This window comes from Leptinotarsa decemlineata, unplaced genomic scaffold (genome assembly GCF_025532065.1).
Source record: "Leptinotarsa decemlineata unplaced genomic scaffold, Ldec_3_MD MMD2_tig00078422_RagTag_RagTag, whole genome shotgun sequence".
In the NCBI taxonomy this organism is placed as follows: Eukaryota; Metazoa; Arthropoda; class Insecta; order Coleoptera; family Chrysomelidae; genus Leptinotarsa; species Leptinotarsa decemlineata.
Window position 1 is genome coordinate 13,438,771 of NW_027412747.1, and position 21,296 is coordinate 13,460,066.

At 35.6% G+C, this 21,296-nt stretch overlaps 1 protein-coding gene across 1 annotated transcript in view; it reads right to left on the reverse strand.

The window, feature by feature from the left end:
- Nucleotides 1-21,296, reverse strand: part of ITR (inotocin receptor) — a 275,665-nt gene that overhangs the window by 229,242 nt on the left and 25,127 nt on the right. The window lies entirely within an intron of this gene.

Below are 21,296 nucleotides of genomic sequence, written 5' to 3' on the forward strand. Positions count from 1 at the left end.
GCATAAAGTCATAGTTTAGGTGAATATTTTGAGAACTATCGACTTTGTGTACTGATTTCAGATATAGAAATTATTTCCAAACATGATTCTTTGTGTACATTTCATTCCATGTGGAGAATTTTTCATTAATTGAAACGTTAATGGGTTCATATATACTTCCATAATTAAAATGATGATTCTTCCTGAATTTTACGATTTGGCAATGTTGATTATTTCTATTGTTCATATTGGTCAATCGAACAAGAAGCGGGAATAGGGGCATGACGTCATCACCCTACCATATTCGATTTTTAATAATTAATTACGGGTAAACTACGGTACTTATAGAGATGAAACGAAGTGCACTGTTTTTCAATTTGAAATTTCTATCAAGTGAACTATAAACCAAACATCATGAAACAAGCCCATTGTTGTAAGGTTGCAGAATGATTTCATATGCTTGCCTTCCTTTTCAAGTAGCCCCACATGGTGATCCAGAATTGCCTTGTAATTCCCAAAGACTAAGTCGTCGCTTCATTTTTTGTCCCAATATCAAAAAAGCCAAGGTAATCATAGTTTTGAAGGCCATGTCATGTTTTGTTTTTATGTACATGTGAATATCAACGTAATCATAATCAGTAATCAAAGTCATTTGAAAACAATGAGCCTATTTTGCTAACAAAACGTAAAATCATTGTTTACGTGTTGAACTCACTAGTCAGTACTTTCTGTGAATTTCCAGAAAAAATTCCTTCAACCCAGGAATTGGTAAAAATGACTAATAAGTAATTTTCACTCAGCAATATAGATTTTTGAGGAGTAGGTGTAATTATCAACAATTATTTCATTCACTAACTCATTGAACTGTTGTTTCAATGGAATAAAGTCCGATGAAAATTCTTTATGATTCTGGATAACTATCCAGTATTGGATAACTATGCTATAGCTTGGCAAATCTAGCTGTGCCTCTGAATACTAGATGCGTAGTAGATCAGCCGGCGGAGTGGGTGAATGCTCATTAACATCGAGAAACTCTAGTAGACTCTTACAACAGTTAGTGCTGAAATTATTATGTGTGATCAACTGCGAGTTATTTGTTGTCGTTGAAAATACAGTAAACTGAAGAACAAAGTTCTCAGTGGACAAAACAGAGAGGTTACGAGCATTGTATTGACATTGATGCAAGCGAAAGCAACGACAGATGGAATGAGAATTCATCTTGCGAAGATAAGAAGTAATAGTTATAATGAGTGGAATTGGAACCAATATTGTATTTCAACTTTGAAGGTTCAAGAATGAGTAGCTGAGGCCATAGGAATTTCCGTGCGAACTGTACGGAAAATTGAATCAGAGACGAAAAGGATAGAAAATGGTGAGATTTTCCACCTGTGTATGTTTCCAGGTATATTTTTTCACAACTCTTTGTTTTCTTTTTGACCCGATACCCGATATACTGATGAATACTTTGAAACCCACAAGTTTGGCTCATGTATGGAGTGGATAGCACAGTCATAATATAGGCTTCTCCTGCTTGTAATAATTGTGAATGGGTGTCTGTATATCCGGTAAGGACTTCTTCTATTTCTGATTGCCAGTTCTCTTAGTTTCTTTCGGGCGAACTCGAAGAAAGTATTGCATAGCAAAGCACGTTTTGCGTTTTTGTATAACGGTTTACTGAAAATCTCACAGTGTTTCTTGAATACCTTACGGATTTTCATCAGACATCGACCGATCCCGTTGCATATAGAAAAATAATATATTGGATTTGCTGGTATGTATGGATGCTTATTTTGCAGACTTTTCCTATATCGTTATTACATGGTGCAGAATACATAGCGAGAAATCCACAAGAAAAAACAAAGTTGATGATGATTCCGTGAAATAGAAATTTCGAATGAGAGAAAAGACATCTATTTTTCGCAGATGGGTAGGGAACAGAGAGAAATATAATATGTCAATCATTTTCGCACTTCAATAGTGTAACTTCTATCGAATCCATATGTACGAATCTTTTTCATAAAATACATTGCAATAACCGTGAGTGAGCTGCCACATATACTATTTCAAAAATGCGAAACGGATGCATTTGAACAAATGCGAAGAATACGTCAAGTGTAAATAATACGGATAAAAAGTTCAGAGCATAGCGAATATAAAAATTTCAATTTAAACGTGTTATGGTGTGTTGAATACTTTCCAGTTTTAAGTTTCCACAAGCAGTTCCAATTTTTGTGAATGGCTTAACCAATATTCAATTTTCATGCTGGGCTAATTTTTTCACGACTTTTATTCGTATTCCTGTGGCTTACTGGAAAACCTGCAGTTGAATACATCCATGAGGAGCATTCTAAGAAGAACACGTTTGATTTTTTGTGCGAAAGAATATGAAATGAATTGAAAAATAATTGAAGCTTATTCTACACCAACAAGAACTCCAACACCCTTTTCTACACATCTTCCACCAATAAAGTTTGGTCTCAAGAGACTGGTTTATAAATGACACAATGTGCTAATTGGAATACAATTTTTGTCAGCATTCAAAATTTTCATGTCACACCTCACTATTTCCAAAGCTTATGAAGCCTTCAACGGTGAAAATTTGACATTTGAAGACTTTTCAGAAGTCAATGGAGTATCAAAGATTTCAAACAATATTCATTCGTTTCATAGCCTGATCAATATATTCTTCATACCTCTCCTTACGGAGATTATATCACGAAGATTATATCTTTGCGATCGACAGGAACTAAAACCTCACTAATTAGGATCAACAAGGATTTCCTTGAAAGCGTAGATTCGACATCGACCACCACATGAGTTTCATCTTTTGTCTGCGTCTGTAGCTCTTGCTGTACGGCTACTAATTGTGAATGAAGCCCAAAGACAAATCATCCGCCATCCAAAACCAAGCAGTGATGTTTAACCGCCATTGGCTTCATAGGAGGTGCTGAGCTGGAGCACCAAATCATTGAAGAACTCAATAATTCACGAAGAACAGGCCTGAGTAACAAGAAGTGATTATATCCACTTTTTTGAAGATGACATCTGTAGGGTTCACAGAAGATTCAGTCGACGAATCCCACGGGCAATCCGTTTCGAAGTTTCGAAATTGACAGCAAAACGAGAAATCATTTTGCCTTTCTTCGCTGATTTTATTAGACGACAACTGGATGTCTGATGTTGGAGCACATTGTGTATTTGGGTTCTGGTTTAATCTGATATACTGTCTGTAGTATATAGTTTTCACAGGTGAAACATTGATCAGAAAAAGAGACTGTTTGAAAATTTAGGTGATCCTAAACTCTTTTTTCGAATATCACACCCGTAACAAGTTGAAACTCAATTCGAGTGCCTGGATGGACAACACTTGGTCTTCAAAAAAACTACAGATGCGCGGAGCCATCCGCAGAAGCTAACCGCACATTTTTCGGTTTCAGTTAATATATCTTGTGTTTACAAAAATACTGTTGTAAATCATGCCCTAGAGAAAATAGAAATGATGCTGGTAGACATAAACAATTTGTGACGTAGCTAAGAGCACGCGGATGTTTACTGTTTGCTGCCGTTCAAGATGTAGCGAGAATAATGCTACCTGCTTCAATGTTATTCCGGAGAATTTTCCGACGCCTTCAATTACCAAATATAAGTGCCACCTGTTAGGAATCACACGTTAAAAGGTAAGACCTCGTTAATCCTTAGCTCGCACAAGTTTCGACTTCTGAGGGTTGTCGTTCGTAGGGGTGCGACAGCTGGTTAACGGAAAAACAGATTTTTTTTTAAACAGAAACCTGCTCGTCCATTGAGACAGTCAAGTGGAAGTTACAGTGCGGTACGCGGTGCGATCTAGTAAAGCGATAGACATTCAAATAATAACACAGTCCACAGTCACAGTCAACTGATTTTGGTTGATTCATCTGTGCTGATTCCAAAAATACAAACCTTTTCTTTGTATCAGCTCTAGTTTTCGAGATATAACATACTCATCAAATACTTAACTATTCTTACATTTCTGTATATTCCACCACTATAATTAAATGTTTATAAATAAACTCAACAAATTCTAAGACAAATGCATACAAATGACTTAAAGTGTACTTATTGTCCGATGAGTAAATAGCATATTTTCAGAAATGGCCTTAATAAATTCCTATTTAGTCGACTGCATTTAATTGTTAAATTGAGTCTGAACTTGAGATTCGTTGCAAGAGTTTTTCTGTGACAACTGAAATCCATGGCTTCTACAAGCAGGCGTTGTTGTGTGAATAACCCGAACGTTTTTTTGCTACATATGTGGCGAGTACATTGTAAAGGAAAGTAGAAAACCAGTTTGTGAAAAGGGCATATCAAGCCTATTCTGGTGTTCATTTAGGAGATCAAGATAAATCCAGGGCTCCACATGTAGTATGCAAAACTTGTCTCTTGAAAACTTGCGACAGTGGACGAAAGGACAACGAAAATGTTTAAAGTTTGGTGTTCCAATGCTATGGAGGGAACCAAAAAATCATTTTGACGATTGATATTTCTGTCTTGTGAATATAAAAGGCATTAATCGTAACAAGACTTGGCATACTTGGACATATTCTGACCTGGATTCAGCAATAAGATCAATTCCACATCAGTTTGAGCAGATATCCATTCCGAAATTTAGCAGCCTTCATACGTTACCAGAGGATAATGTCGAAACGTTATCTGACGAACTACAGACTAATAGAGTTGAGGAAGACGACAGTGATTTTGAAGGGGATTCAACACGTCCTGAGCGATTTACTCAGGAAAAGCTAAGCGATCTTATTAGAGATTTGAACTTCCCAAAGGATTCTTTCGAGTTGCTTGCCTCCAGACTGAAGGAAAAGAAACTTCTTCACCTAGACACCAAAATTACATACTACCGTAATAGAGAAAAAGATCTTTTGCTTTTTTTTCTCAGCAAGATGATATGGTTATTCGTAACAATATTAAAGGACTGTTAGAAAAAATGGGTGTATCGGAGTATACACCAGATCACTGGCGTCTTTTTATCGATAGTTCCAAACGAAGTTTAAAGTGTGTCCTTCTACATGATGGCAACAAATATGAAAGTATACCAATTGGGCATTCTATAAAACTGAAAGAAAAATATAAAACAATATCGCTGGTGCTAAAAAACATCAAGTATGACCAACATCAGTGGGCGATCTGTGTCGATTTTAAGATGGTGAATTTTCTCTTGGGACAACAAGGTGGCTATACAAAATATCCTTGTTTCCCGTGTCTTTGGGATAGCAGGGCTAAGAACCAACACTGGAGTAGAAGAAAATGGCGTTCTAGAGATGCTTTAGGTCAAGGAGAAGCTGACGTAGTTAACGAAGCATTGGCCGAGCGAGAGAAAATAATATTACTTCCGTTACATATTAAACTAGGGCTGATGAAACAATTTGTAGAGGCCCTAGACCAGAATCGTCCTTATTTTGAATAGTTGTCCAGCAAATTCCCTGCACATAGTAAAGAAAAGTTGAAAGCCGGAATATTTGATGGGCCTCAGATACGGAAACATATTAAGGATTCGCATTTTACAGAATCGATGACTGAAATTGAGTGTAATGCATGATGCTCTTCCGTGAAAGTTGTGGAAAATTTTCTTGGAAACAATAAATCGGAAAATTACCGGGATTTAGTGAAAGAAATGCTCAACAATTTTAACAAACACGGTTGTCGTGAGAGTATTAAAATGCATTATCCCCACAGCCACTTAGACCGTTTCCCAGAGTGAGGAACAAGGGGAACGCTTCCACCAAGATATCAAAACGATGGAAGAGAGGTATCAGGGGAAATGGGACACTCACGTAATGGCGAAATACTGCTGGAGTCTTCAAAGGGACCGTCCTTTTAGAGCTTTTGCAAGAAAATCATATAAAAGGAAGTTTTTAGGTGACGTCGAATAACAGATTTGTGCTGCGATGTTGGTTGGGTTACATGAAAAGTTAAGTTTTTTTGGCAGATATGTGTGATGATTTTTGTAAGTATATTGTACAATAAATATCTTACTTTTCATTCGTGTTTCGTATATTTGAAAGGTAGCAGCACTACATATATGTAGGTAGTGCTGCGTTAAATTACCCTACATGTTAGAAATTTGATCTGTTGTCGTATTTTCTGAAAACGATCTGATGGAGCAAATCTGGTGGCATTTTTGGATTCAGCAGACCCAAATTACCTAGGAACAGTGAAAACATTTCCGCCAGCAAACTGTGTGTTTGCCAGTAAAAATTTAAGTTTCAGTTGAAATGTTTATTGTATCCAAAGTGGAATAAAGTTAAGTTTGATATTGTTCTGTGTAGACAATTATTGGTCAACTCACAGGAAACATCTAACAATACTATACTATAGTTCCAGAATTCTCAGAAATGACTGACGTTTTTTCCTAAATCTATCTCTTGCAGTTGCGTACGGTAATTATATCGAACAGTTTTCGTTTCAATGCAATAATATTTCTGAGAATTGAGTGTCTACTATAATGGAATTGTACTATACTAACATCACTACGGAGGCAGCTATAGCTACCTGTGTGATATCTGGGTGCAGGAAATAATACAGATATACAGATTATTGAGTGTCTTGATATTAATGATGTAGGAGGTTACTTACCGGACATAGCACTCAAGAAAGTAACAAATCATACTGCGTCATATTGATGATTGACTTTTGGCCCGTAGAGAATTGGCAACACTTGGTTGTCAAAAGAACTTCAAATGTACGGAGCCTTCAGTAGAAGCACTTGGCTGCACCATACTAATTATGAAAATATTGTTAATTCATCAAGTGTGAGTATTCTTTTTCTATCTTTCTCTTTTCAATATCTTATATTATTATTATTTTTTTATAGCCTAATAAAGGCAATTCAGTGGATATAAGGATGAATATTTCAATTCAGTCAAAAATAGTTCAAATCGTGAACTATTTTGTTCAAAGTCATAATTCAATCAATCGTTCAAGATTTCTTTCCCCGATAACAGGGAGGCCGTGTACTTTTGAGTTTAGAGTGTCTACATGACAGAATGGTACTGAATATAGCCTGGTAAAGTCGTCAGGAGTGCGGATTCCCTTCTCTGCATGGTTCGTGACCATGGTAGAATAGGAATTGGAGCGTTTCTCTTTAGGGCAGCTACTCGAGCAGCTGATGAGAACTCGGTTCAGTTTTCGGCACTGAACGAGGTGACCACAACTTTGTCAGCGAGTTGGGGCCCGTTCAGCAAAAAGTTTAGATAAAAGCCGCAGAGATCACCTTACTTCTGCAGAAAACCAAGGATAAATCTTCTGCAATAACGTTGGACAACTTGGCTTATCAAAGCGGCTGACTTTCGCTTTTCTCAGGTCGAGTGAGCTGAAGTCGGAAACTGATGACTTAATCATGGTTTGGCAGGATGAGGTCTTCAACACCTTAGTGTACCGCAGTCGCGTGATGGATATAGAGGTTCATGACACAAGGTGCAGAGCCTGCGGCGAGGCGCCCGAGACTCTAATGCACTATGCACTTGTTATCAGCATGTCCAGCATATGCGGCGAGATGAATATCGTCCGAAAACAGGAGGAATAAAGAATAAAATATCGAGATTTTGTCATCAAACTCCGCAGACTCTATCCAGACCGCTCTGTCAAGATGGTTGTTCTGAATATTCGAGTCCTTGGTGAAATGATGCCCCTTCTACTTTCGAATCTTAAAATTATACCGGCTTCTCTCACTAAGGCAGAAATCTTAGCCGGACAGATGCAGAAGGCTGTCATTCATGGCTAACTGCGCTTGCTCATGGCACATGATTCTTGGACCCAATCACTTACCCCACGATGTGGGGAGTGGTCAGTGGTTGATAATGCTGGCGCGCCCTCCCGAATGTATCAAGGCTCCGGGGGATAGGGCCTGACCAGCGCAAACTACGCATCTCGCAAGAGATGAAGAATATTTCATTTGTATTGAAATTATTAGAAGAAAATCTTATGACAATACATACTTATCACAAAATGATTTGAAAATAAATGATATGATTATTTGAGCGGAAAAATGGTAATTTCATACTGCACAGATATATTTACAAAAAATATAACAAAACTGATTATCTCAAATTGCTATAATTTATTATAAAGAAATGGGTAGATATAGGCATACTATACTATGAATTTGAAAACAATTATAATTTTATAGTTGCGTGTTGATTAACCAAGTGATACATCTAGAGTAGGCGGAGCCTCCTTTTCAGTTTCATTGGGAACGTATGTATTGATTTGATGAGACGTGAGAGAAACTTCCTATAAATAAAGCAACAGAGTATGGACGGAATCAATCACATTTCAACCTTCAACATGATAATATTTTGGATAATGTGGGATTCTAAGGATAACAGGAACATTGAGAGTGAGAAATTTTCAAATTACCACTTTTTTTAAGCCTGAACGAGATGCAATAATCCATTGAATGCTAGAAATTTCGATGCAATATTCTTGATCGTGCTGAAAATAGTACATGAACCCATTTACGGTCAAATGTGACTAACCTTATAGAAACATGTGGCATGATTTAAAATTCAAAAATTTAGTCCATAAGCTACACCTCAGGATTTGATCTCCACAAACTTTATTTGAAAAATATATCACGACATGTTTCATTAACACAGTAGCTTTATGAACAGTATTGATACAGATATTGATGAAGCGATACATTCACAATCCACAATATCACATTCGATATTTTCATAGCGTTTCATTCGAAATAAGCATCATCATCAGTGGAAACAATTAAACAGAAAAAAATATATTTTATCATGAACTTTCGGGTAAAATGAAATCAATACGGAAAATTAAAGCTACATAGCAATCTACATTAAATGCTCGAATTGACGACTTCTTTGTTGAAGGCACATAAGTTGTCGGTCCAGATAATTTCTGTGGCAATTTTCTAGCATAATAAGTTCAGTACTAATACTTGCATCTCTTATTTTTGTTTGAGATGGTCGATATCTGTACTTGGTGTTGAAAAAACTTAATTTTTTATGTATCCCCAGACAAACAAATCTAAAGGAATAAGATCTGGGGATCGAGCTGGCCAGTGAATAAGTACATTGTTTCCAATCCATTTTCTTGGGAATATTGCATCTGAATGTTCCCTTAATATTGCTGCATTATGGGGAGGAGCGCCGTCCTGTTGAAAATATTGTATTTCATGGCGGATATTCAGTGGCAATTCATCTAAGTAGCCATCGATTTTTTTTAAAGAAAATGAAGATACATTTCACTATGCAAATGATCATCGTAAAAGAAAGGTCCAATGATGTTTGTTCCCACAATTCTCAACCAAACATTTGTTCTGAACCTTCCTTGAAAATTGGTTTCCCTATGTGAATTTTCATTTGTATTATTCCACCTATAATGGATATTCCTGATAAACCAATCATTGTTGGTGAATTTTGATTCGTCCATCCATATTATTTTTTACAAATATTTCCCTATTTCCACGTCTTAACCACTTTGCAAATCGTACTCTCCTTCCGTAATCCCGTCCATTGAGGTGATGAACTCTGCTTATCCTGTAGCATTTATGTTTTTTCTTTTTCAAAATAGTTCTGGTGGATTTTACAGATATCCCCATTTCGTAGGAAATTTCTCGTAAAGAACAATCTCGGTTAGCATAATTTTTGTAACTGGCCAATCCAAAATAAAGAAAAAATGTTTTCACTGTGTAAATTCGCTCACCCATAAAATTTATTTGATTTCTCACACTTCCAGTTACCACACATTTTCTTGTTTTCTTTCTGTCAAATGCACCATAATGCCTGAAATTTCTTTCTAATCATCTTAACATTTGGATGTTTGAAATACGACTATTCGGGTATAGCTCAACATACATATTCCTTGCCAAAAGAGGATTTCTATTTGATTTTGCATAACTAAAAAGCCTATCAGTCCTTCCATCACTTGAATACATCTTTGATATGTTCATAAACGTCTGACGGATCTCAACAGATATCAACAACGCATTCCTTTTTTTCTGCCATAGAAACCAAGCAAAGCCTACGCGTTTAAGATGGTAAATGAATTGAGATGCTATTTGATCATACCAAATTATACATCAATCGGAATTTGACCAAAAACTGATATTTTCGTCACTTCCAGGATTGAAAATTATAAAAATATTACGAATTATAATTGATTAGGGAGAAATAAGCCTTGAAACACGGATTACGGCAATACAAAAATTTACAAAACGAAAAATATGAATTTTCGTTGTGTTAGGTTACCTACCTGTCGAATTTGTTGGGTTGTCTGAATTATATTTTGAAAAACAATTTATGAAAGAAGCAACGACAGTACCGTAGTTTAAAATTCTTATTAGTGATGATGGTAGTTATTTCAAATGAAACGCTATAAAAATATCAAAAGTGATATACCCTTGGATTGTGAATTTATTGCTTTATCAATATCTGTAATAAAAAAGACAGGTCCGTATTTAAAAAAGTTGATGGTGGCCATGTTGACACGAAACGTTTTATCGAATAGTCATTACCATATCGTCAAAGTACACTTATAATACAATAACATTTTATCTTTCCATTTTTCTATATTCTCAGAAATAACGATTCCATTCGAAAAAAGAAGAAAAACAGCATTTTTGGTTTTCCCCGTATAAATCGAGAAGGGCGAGTGTCCCCGTGAATTTTCTTCGACCATTGTATGGTTCCCGATGATAATAACCTTTTTTCCCATTTAATCGTCTTCGTATCTGTTACGGTTTAGAATATAGCAATGTTACTACATGACAAAAGAAACGGCCTGTATTGAATAAATGACTACTAACTGTATAGGCACAGTTCTTGATAAGAGCCCTGTTACATTTGAGTTTGACCATCCCCTGTATAACATTTTTTTTCATAGAATGTTCCATTCAAAACAATTATCTTTCATTGAATCATGGATTCAGCAAATGTCTATGAATAATACTTGTAGAATAAAATGTTCACATAAAATTTTACTTTTTCAATAATGAAGACTCAAATCAATTCATTTCAATCAATACGTTGATATTAGAACCCTTTTTGCAGACGCTATTGCATATCCTTTCAAATTAAGTGTTGTTCTATCTCTTTTCTCATCCTATTCAATCACTCTAAATGTCCTTTGACTACTACTTCCCTACAAAACCCGAGGCCAAAAACCAATTGCTTTTCAGAATGTTAGATAATATATAAAATCATCTGCTTCGGAAAACGAAAGATTTGAAGATTTTTTCTCCTTCCGTCTCACTGAAGCTTTAAAAAAGATTCGTTTATGCGTTGAGGGTGTTTCATAAAAGCTCTTCCGATCTCATTCACCTAGTTCTGTTCACGGTCAAGTATATGATGGATGGTCAACTCCCAATATTCCGGATGAAGGGTCTAAAAACACTGTTCCTCTAAATAATGATTGAATAAAAAAACTCCGGTCGAATTAAATCAAATCGATATACCCGCGATTTTATCTACTACTCCACTCCAAACAGAATGTTTCATACATATAGAAAGTTTATTTCACTCATTTTCAGAGTGATGCAGAAAATACTTGAACACTGTTTTCGAATATTTTGGATGTCTTGTCTTCCTGTAAAATCCCTACTTCAGTTCAGTCAGAATATCTCCTTGCTTCTTTAGAAATATATTTATAGCTCCAGAGCACTTCTGGAAAAATATTTGGTGATTTGATACTTCGATACAGGTAAAAAATACAAAAATAATTTCTAGAGAACAAATTAGTTCCTATCAATTTTGTGAGTTATATTCTAACATATTATTATAAACAAATAAACATAATTCCATAGTTTTTTATATTTTTTTGTGAATCATAATGTTTTTTTTCGAGGGTTCTATAATTATTGATTGATAGCAGGACTGGATTGATCACTATTCATTGCAAACCCTGGAAATATATTTTCTATTCGGTTTATCTCTATGTTCATGATAACTTATCTTGAAATGATCACTGTAATCTTCAAAATAGCGATCTGAATTGTTGTTAGGTTGCAGGATGATTTCATACTCTTGCTTCCTTTTTCAAGTAGCCTCACATGGTGATACAGAATTGCCTTGTGATTCCCAAAGAACTGAGTCGTCGCGTCGCTTCATTTTTTGCCACACTATCAAAAAAGCCAAAGTAATCATTGTTTTGAAAGCTATGTTTTGTTTTTATGTACATGTGAATATCAACGTAATCATAATCTGAAATCAAACTCATTTGAAATCAATGAGAATATTTTGCCAACAAATTGTGAAATCATTGTTTGTTTATTTCGAATGAAGTGATGTTCTGTTATGTAATTTTTTACTCGTGCCACTATAAAATAACATGAATCAATTGATCATGCACAATTTTGAAAATGAAATAACTTTTCACTAATTGTGGTTCATACCAATAGATTTTTTCAACTTACGTGTTGAAGTCACTAGTCAGTACTTTCCGTGAATTTTCACAAATAATTTCCTCCAACCCAGGTATTAATGAAAATGACTATTAAGTAATTTTCACTCAGTAATACGAGAGATATAGATTTTTTAAGAGTAGGTGTAATCATCAACAATTATTTCATTCACAATCTCATTGAACTGTCGATGTCGTTTTCAATGGAATAAAGGCCGATGAAAATTCGTTATGATTCAGGACGAAACAGTATTGGATAACTATGCTATAGCTTGGCAAATCCAGCTGTGCCTCTGAATACTTGATGCGTAGTAGATCAGCCGGCGGAGTGGGTGAAAGCTCATTAACATCGAGGAACTCTAGTAGCAAACACTGTGTTTGTACAGAAAGCGGAGGAATGATTCTGTGTGGTCAACTGTGAGTTATTTGTTGTCGTTAAAAATACAGTAAACTGAAGAACAAGGTTCTCAGTGGACAAAGCAGAGAGGTTATGAGCAACGTATTGAAAATGATGCAAGCGTAAGCAACGGCAGATGGAGTGAGAATTTCTCTTGCGAAGATAACAAGTTAATAGTTATAATGAGGGAGATTGTAACCAATATCGTATTTTAACTTTGAAGGCTCAAGCATGAGTAGCTGAGGTCACAGGAGTTTCTGTGAGAACTGTACGGAAAATCGAACCAGAGACGAAAATGATAGAATATAGTGAGAGTTTCCACCCGTGTATGTTTCCAGGTATATTTTTTCACAACTCTTATTTCTTCTTTTTGACCCGATACCGATATAGTGATGAATACTTTGAAATCCACATGGATAGCACACTCATTATATAAGCTTTTTCCTGCTTGTAATTGTGACTGGGTGTCTGTATATCCAGTGATGACTTTTATTTCTGATTGCCAGTTCCCTCAGTTTCTTTTGGGCGAGCTCGAAGAAGCTATTGCAAAGCGAAACACGTGTTGCGTTTCTGTAAAACGGTTTAGTAAAAATCTTACACTGTTTCTTGTATACATTATGTATTTTCTTCAGATATCTTCCGATTCCACCACATATAGAAAAATATTATACTGGATTTGCTGTTATGTATTGATGCTTTTGAAGACTTATGCTATATCGTTATATTTATTCATTTATTTATTCACCTCAACAGACCACATAGGTCTAAATACAAGAATGACCTCATTACATACAATATTTTACACTTAAAAAAACACATAACAAAATAAGTAAGTTACTGACGGGGTCGACTAATAAGTGTGATGATCCTACAAAGACGTTGCCACTAACTGTATAATAACTTTTTTCCTTAAATTTGCTGAAGAATCTGTCCAATCTATATCGATTATAAGATTCAGTTCATTTGCGAGACGTAACATACCTGCAAATGGGTCACTTACAGAGCAGAAATTCTGTATATAAAACATCGTATTTGATCTTGTTCTTCTGATTGGAACGTTAAAAATCAACTAACGATGATAAATGAGGTAAGTTTAGTCTATTATTGAGCAGCCGGTGAAGAAATGATATTACACATATTTTGCGCCTATTTTGGAGAGACAGTATCTTGAATTCAATGAATGAGATGTTCTCACTGAAGGGTAGTCTGGCCATACGTGATATTTTTTGAATTAGAGATATCTTAAAAATTTGTTCTGAAATTTATCCAATTCATATAATGTGGAGAGATACTCGCCAAACCATATATTTGATCCAAATTTCAATTTACTTCTATCCAATGTATATTACAGTATTTTGATTGAATGAATACTGCTGAAATTTTTAGTTTGCCTGATAATAAACCCTAACATTTTATTTGCATTTCTTGTAATATTTCTTATGTGAGTCCTGAATGATAATGTATCATTATATGTAATTCCTAGGTATTTTTTTCTATGTTTTTTTTTAAGAGTGACCCTATTCAGTTCGTAACTGAGGAGAATAGGGTCTTTCTTGCGCGTAACCGACATTACTGAACATTTATCAACATTGAAAAATTATTTATTCTCACAACTCCACTCATAAACCCTGTCCAGATTCTTTTGTAGCATTATATTGTCCTTCACTGTTTGTACTTGTTTATACATTTTTAGGTCATCGTCACACATCAGACACCCTGATGATTCCAGTACTCCTGGCAAATTATTTATAAAAATAACAAAAAATAAGGGACCTAAACTGTGGGTACCTCAAACTTTTTAAAATATGAACCATGATATTTTACAAGTGAATCTCTGTTTTCCAAATTACTTTTGTACAATTGGGCAGTATTTTCAGTTATCCCATAATGACTCAACTTCCACAATAAAATGTGATGATCTACTATCGAAAGCTTTTTGAAAGTCTGTATAGATAGTATCCAGTTGAGATTCATGATGCAGAATACTTAGCGAGAAATTCGCAAGAAAAAACAAAGTTGATGATGATTCCTTGATATCGAAATTTCGAGTGAGAGAAAAGACATGTATGTTTTGCAAAAGTTATAATTGGTAGGGAACAGAGACACCATTTCAATGATAGAAAAATCGTGAGACTTGGTATAAAGATATGCCCTCGATGAATGAAATGAGAAATATGATATTCATATCATATTTAATGCTGAGCCAATTTTTTCACGAATTTTATCCGTATTCCTTTGGCTTACTGTGAGACTTGCAGTTGAATATATTTATGAGGAGCGTTCTTAGAAGAACACGTTTGAGTTTTTGTGCGAGAGGATGTGAAATGAATTGAGAAATAATTGAAGGTTATTCTACATCAACAAGAACTCCAACACCCCCTTTCTATACATCTTCCATCAAAAAAGTTGGCGTCTAAATCTTCATTTCCTGTTGGTCTCAGCAGACTGGTTCATAAATGACACAATGTGCTAATTGGAATAGGATTTTTGTCAGAATTCAAATTTCCATGTCACAATTCACTGTTTCCAAAGCTTAGAAAGCCTCCAACGGTAAACATTTGACATTTAAAAACTTTCCAGTGGTCGATGGAGTATCAAAGATTTCATAAAATATTCATTTATTTCATGACCTGACATCATGTTGCGGTCGACATCGACTGAAGCCCAAAGACAAATCATCCGCGATTCAAAACCAAGCAGTGATGTTTAACGGCCATTGGTTTCATTTGAGGTGCTAAGCTGGAGTGCCAAATCATTGAAGGACTCAACAATTCTCGAAGAATAGGCCTGAGTAACAAAAAGTGATTATATCCCCTTTTTGAAGATGACATCGGAAGGGTTCACAGAGGATTCAGTCGATAAATTTCAATGAAGCTCCTACGGGCAATCCGTTTCGAAGTTTCGAAATTGACAGCAGTACAAAAAATCATTTTGCCCTTCTTCGCTGTTTTTATAGACGACAACTAGATGAAACCGATTCTAAAAGGCAGGTCTGAAGAATGATGTCTGATGTTGGAGCACGTTGTATATTTGGGTTCTGATTTTATCTGATATACTGTTTGTAATATGTAGTTTTCACAGGTGAAACATTCATCAGAAAAAGATACTGCTTGAAAATTTAGGTGATCTTAAACTAATTTTTCGAATATCATACCCGTAATGAGTTGAAACTCAATTCGAGTGCAAGGATAAATAACACTTGGTTATCAAAAGGACTACAAATGCACGAAGCCATCAGCAGAAGCTAGCCGCACATTTTTCGGTTTCAGTTAATATATCTTTGTGATGTAGCTAAGACCGCGCGGATGTTCGATGTTTGCTGCTGTTCAAGGTGTAGCGAGAATAATGCTACCGGCCTCAATGTTATCCGGAGAATTTTCCAGCGCCTTCGATTACCAAATATAAGCGCCACCTACTCGCCTATCGAGAAAGTAACGGCCTGGCAACGGGAATCGGCGGTGCGAACGTCGAAGCGGGAGACGAGGAGACCATTCGCTCAGCACCGTTTGCAGGCCACGGGTAGTCACGTTCGCCGCCGCGACCAATAGTCCGAAAGCGAAATGTCTTTATGGAATTTATCTCGATATTGCTTGGAAAGTTTTTTGGTTCAAGACCTAATATTTGTAAGAGATTGTGGAGTACATGATATATATATATATATATATATATATATATATATATATATATATATATATTATATATATATATATATATATATATATATATATCAATTTATATTAATCTACATTACGTATTCATCTATATACCTATGTATAGAGGTAATATTTGATTAGCTGATCATATTGTGGAGAATTACCTATAGTATCCATCAGTATGAACAACTTTCTCCAAGAAAGTAATGGTCGCAAACGGATTTTTTCTAACTAAATTTATTTGGAACTATCTTTGCCCAAAATATTATCAGCTAATTTAATGACAGTAATTTTTCGTACAACTAAAACAAAAAACAACTTCTAACTTGTAATTGACGGTAGAATGATTAATGAATTTCTAACTTTTTAATCAGTCTTCCAAATAGATGGTCTAGCTAGTATTTCAGCAATGAAAAGCCTCGGTGTTCATTTTTCGCGGCGAAAACAACTAAACTCGTTCGATCACTGCACTATTCGCCGCGACTGCCGCTCGACTCCATGGCTCGCGCCGTACTGATTCATGTATTTGTTTTACTCGCCCGTCGCGCCGCAAGTCGCCCACACGGTTCGCTTGGTACATTTCGCCGGTCGCTTCGTCGGTCGCCGTTGCGCGTGGCTTCATAAGTACATTGCTATGCGTTTGTTTCAGTCCCTAGACGCTTCGCCGTTCGCACCGCGCGAATATTCGCATCGGCGAGTGTCCCGTGGCCAGGTTGTTAAGTGGAAGTTACAGTGCGGTACGCGGAGCGATCTAGTAAGGCGATAGACATTCAAATAATAATTGAAGTTTCAGTTGAAATGTTTGTTGTATCCAAAGTGGAATAAAGTTAAGTTTGATTATTGTTCTGTGTAGTCAATTATTGGTCAACCCACAGATAAAATGTAACAATACTATACTATAGTTTCAGAATTCTCAGAAATGACTGACGTTTTTTCCTTAATCTATCTCTTGCAGTTGAGTACGGTGATTATATTAAACAGTTTTCGTTTTAATGCAATATATTTCTGAGAACTAAGTGTCAATTATAATGGAATTGTACTATACTAACATCACTACGGAGGCAGCTATAGCTACCTGCGTGATATCCGGGTGCAGAAAATAATAAATATATACAGATTATTGAGTGTCTTAAAATTGATATAGGAGATTATTTATCGGACATAGCACTCATGAAAGTTACAAACCGTACTGCATCATATTGATGATTGGCTTTTGGCCCATCGAGGATTGGCAAAACTTGGTTGTCTGGTTGTCAAAAGAACTTGAAATGTACGGAGTCATCAATAGAAGCACTTGGGTGCACCATACTAAAGATGGAAATATTGTTAATTCATCAAATGTAAGTATACCTTTTGTATTTTTCTTTTTTCAATACCTCATATTACTTTTTCCTCTAATAATATTTTTTTGGGGCCTTATGAATGCAATTCAATGAATAAAAGGATGAATAGTTCACAACGTGAACTATTTCATTCAAAGTCACATTTCAATCAATTGTTCAAAATTTCTTTAATATTCCCTTAACATCAGTAAAGTACTGACGCATTTCTCTTGCACATTGAAATTAATTTTAGAGTAACTCCACCAAATAGAGAAACCAAAATACTGGCGGCTTGGCCGTTATCGGATGCAATTTTCAGTACCAAACGTTCAGTTAACCACAGCGGAAGACATCTTCAGTGGTACTTGCGTTGACTACTAGGGCGAAGGTAGTATATGAAAGTCCCAGCAACGGAAGTCGTTGATTTGTATGGAAAATGCTGATATGTGGACTCATTTTCATTTTACACTCTTAGCCTAATACTAGTCACATTACTTGATGTTGTATTTTCAGTTAATTTATTGCTTTGTTTATTTATTTTCAAGGTGAACTTCAAAAAAAATCAAGAAAAGCGGTATCTTGCATTACTGCTTTGGTACTATCAAAAAACAACGTTATTTTGCATTTCTCCTTATAAACACTTTTCAACATAGCTAATGAGAAAAATACAAATTTGCTTCACGAATCAGAACTATTCAATAGTGTAAAATTACGAGAAAGTGCCACGGGCTTTCTAAAAATTCAAAATAATGTTTGATTCAGCACAAGTGCAAACTCATTAACGATTTCTTAATCAGTGAACACTTAGTGGAAAACATCGGACAGAAGAAAGAATTTTTCACAAAGTTATTTGCGCTCTTCTTTCCTTTGGAAGTTTTTTTACATTTTTTGAAAAAAGATAAAGAAGTAGAGAGATAAAACTTTTTTCCCCAAAAACTAATGTCTTCTAAAAATTTAGCCGTTTCAATTCGAAAAGGAAGTGTTGCAATAAATGAAAAAAATCAAAGCGAGGACAGGACAAATGATATTTTGTTTCATTCCGAAATCACTGCATGAAAACAAATATTTATACAGGGCAGCGAATTCAACGGAAACTATAAGGATCGCGAAAAACTGACAATAATCTTAGCAAAACAAAATAGTAGTTTTAGGTGCTTTTGTTTATATTAAGGGCTCAATAAAAATACGAGAATTGATTTCGAAGGGAATCAATGAAACAAGCTGCATATTGGTGGAGAATCATTGGCAATCAAAAATATTTTGCCTCCACCAATACGTAACCGATGAACTTTACATCTTGCTTGAACAGCAAGCTTTTCCACAATCAATCCTTCTGACAGAGCATTGGCTGAAGCCTGATGAACCCCCCCATATTCCGGGGTACCATCTTCTGTCCAACTACTGTAGGACCAATTATATACATGGTGGCACAGCCATTGCTCATAATTCATTACAGGAAATGTCGTTTGTTATAGCAGAGGAATATTGTGATTTGTGGGATGAAAAACAATATGAAATATCTATAGGGCTATCGAAAAAAATAAATTTAGTAATTGCTTGTATTTACAGGTCACCAGTGTCAGATATTCATATATTTCTAGATGAATTAGAATTTCTCCTATCAAAATTTCAATTAAACGCTAACATTATTTCAGCTGGGGATTTCAATATCGTCTACAAAGAGGAATCCACAATCTGTACTCAAAGACTAAAAAATATCTTTGACTCTTTTGGCTAGTCTATTATATCAATTCACCAACTCGTATATCCCAGTACTCAGCTACGATGATCGACTACTTCTGCACAAATTTCGAACATACCTGTGTCTCTTGTTTAATCATGCCCTCCAATTTATCTGACTATGAGGCGGTATTTAGTAAAATAAAACTCAAATTGCACAAATCAAGAAAAAAATCTCACACTCAGCTCAATCTAAGAACATTGATTAACAACAAACCGGCATTGAGAATGGCATGGAAATACTATCATATCAAATATAACTAACGGATTGGTCCACATGGATTCTGAACCAGCGCAAACAAAGTCAACGGTAAAGCACCAGATAGAGAAATGGGTCAATAAGAAAGAATAATAGCCAGAATTGAAAAAGGACACCAACTGAGAAGAACAAAGAACTGATTCAACGATTCAGAGCAAATAAAATCGGAGATGTTCATTATTGAATGACAACTGACTTCAGATGAAATTGAGGACACAGATGTGATAACCAAACAGAGGGCATATTACACCTGCCTCTTTGTTCTTCAGATTGTGGAAATCCAATTATATTCAGGAAACATAATTAACTCCAACGCGGGATGATATCTTTTCGACATTCGTCAATTATTTTCAACGACCTACTTCGCCCTTCAGCAACTTTAATTAGTTTCTTAGGAATCCATCTTTCTATATGTTGATGAACGAACTTCATCATTTAAGATTTGATAGAAATTGGATGTACTATCCATTATTAAAATCAAATATTTTATTTTCAATCAATATTAAATTTAAATTATCAAACGATTCGGATAGTTTGAAAAGAAGTTGAGGCCACACACAACCACACAAAATATCACATGAATACTATCTTTCGAAGAAAAAGTCGGTAAATTACAAATTGTATGGTTCGCATTTGATATTATATAAATGTGTCAATGAGTCTTATTGAAAAACATATCTTCTTATAGATGTACTTCGACACATTTTTTGGGATGGGTGCGAATTTCTTTACAATCATAAACTTCCCAGCTTCCGTTGGGAAAATATGTACAACAGTTTTTCTCTGTTATGTTCCAGATTCTAATCAGTGAAGATATCGGAAAGCCAGTTGCTAGTGACAACAGGCAGAGTACTAATTAAATCTGAAGAAATGAACTTTAAACGTTTAAGCCAGTCTCGGATATACCTACACAGTAGGTTGAATGGACTGATGCCTATCAGAAAACAACCACTTCCCTGGATAATACCACGGAGGGCGTTGGATTATATTCGACAGGCGTCAGGCTTGATCGTATGAAGTTCATTCCTTTAGATTTGTTTACTGCCAGTCTTCAAGCAAAGCCCACTGACTAATAAGAGAGTTTTTTTCCTTATTCAGAGGAATCGGGCAAATTTCGGATATGCAGTTGGTTAGTACCTCGTCCACTAGATGTGGTGATATTTTGTTGTTTCGCTCCAACTTAGGAAGAGGAATGAAATACTCTGAAAGAATTCCGATTTCCAATTATGGAATATCATTGACTTTAGGTCGATGATGGCCAGTATCTTGCACTGATGAGTGACTAATGAGCCCGAAACCGGTCTGCAAATGTGCCCGTTCCAAAATTGAAAGTCCACTCTCTCAGTGGTATTGCCTTTTGTGAAGATTCCTGCAATGACGCCTGTCGGATATAATGCAACGCCCTTCGTGGTATTAGCCAGAAGAGTAGTTTTTTTCTGATAGGCGTCAGTCCATTCAGCCTACTGTGTAGGTATATCTGAGATTGGCTTGAACGTTCAAGTTCATTCATTAGATTTTTTACTGCCAGTCTT